This window comes from Volvox carteri (assembly GCF_000143455.1).
Source record: "Volvox carteri f. nagariensis unplaced genomic scaffold VOLCAscaffold_267, whole genome shotgun sequence".
In the NCBI taxonomy this organism is placed as follows: domain Eukaryota; kingdom Viridiplantae; phylum Chlorophyta; class Chlorophyceae; order Chlamydomonadales; family Volvocaceae; genus Volvox; species Volvox carteri.
The window spans coordinates 1,627-2,502 of NW_003307800.1; positions in this window are offsets into that span (position 1 = coordinate 1,627).

Below are 876 nucleotides of genomic sequence, written 5' to 3' on the forward strand. Positions count from 1 at the left end.
CCGCGCCTGCGGTTGAGACTAATGCACCTCCCACATGTTTTAGCTAGTTACATCAACAATGCTGTGCCTGTGGGACTGTGCGAGCTGGTGACTTAACTTGTCATGCTTGAACACAGCAGGAGAGAATCTTTGCTAATTAAACCTTAAATACATGCCTTAAGTATGTAACATATGGCTTCAAATTAACAACAGGGTACCCTGTAAGGGAGCTGACCGAGTAAGGCTTGGCAACAGGCCAAAAGGAAGTTGCCCTGCTAGCTGGCATATACTGATCTTTTGCGTTGGATAAGTGCAGCTAAGCCTAAGGGCTTTGTTTACGGCCGCGCCTGAATACGTATGTCCTAGGTATTGTGCGCTCTGTCACATGCCAACGACACCCAGGCAGGAAGGGAGGAATGATCTGTTAAAGAGAACTCGGGAATAAACAGCAGGGAGCACCAAACACTCGCTGGGTTGGTATAAATGTATCCAGCAGAGGCACACACACACACACACAACACACAAGAAAAACAATCCACTGGATCATTTGTGCTATATAGTTGTTCCCCCTTCTGCCCGTATTAAGGTATTACTACTCGTTTTTCCTTGATGTAGCCAGCACTGAAACGGCACCATGCATGTTTGGCTTTACAACATAGTTTATAAGCTAGTTGCTATTCTGGGGATGCGAGCATCAAAGGTACGACATGGGTGTGTCGGTGGCCCTACGGCCCTACAATAGTCACGATTGCCACCTCGAGCTCGTCAGGAATATGTTGTCAACATGGCCCTCTATACACAGCATGCACATGCTACCATGCCATACCACATCCTTGGATACCAGGTGTGATACCAGTTTCGGTTTCATCTTTTGATGTTTTATGGATATGTATCCAG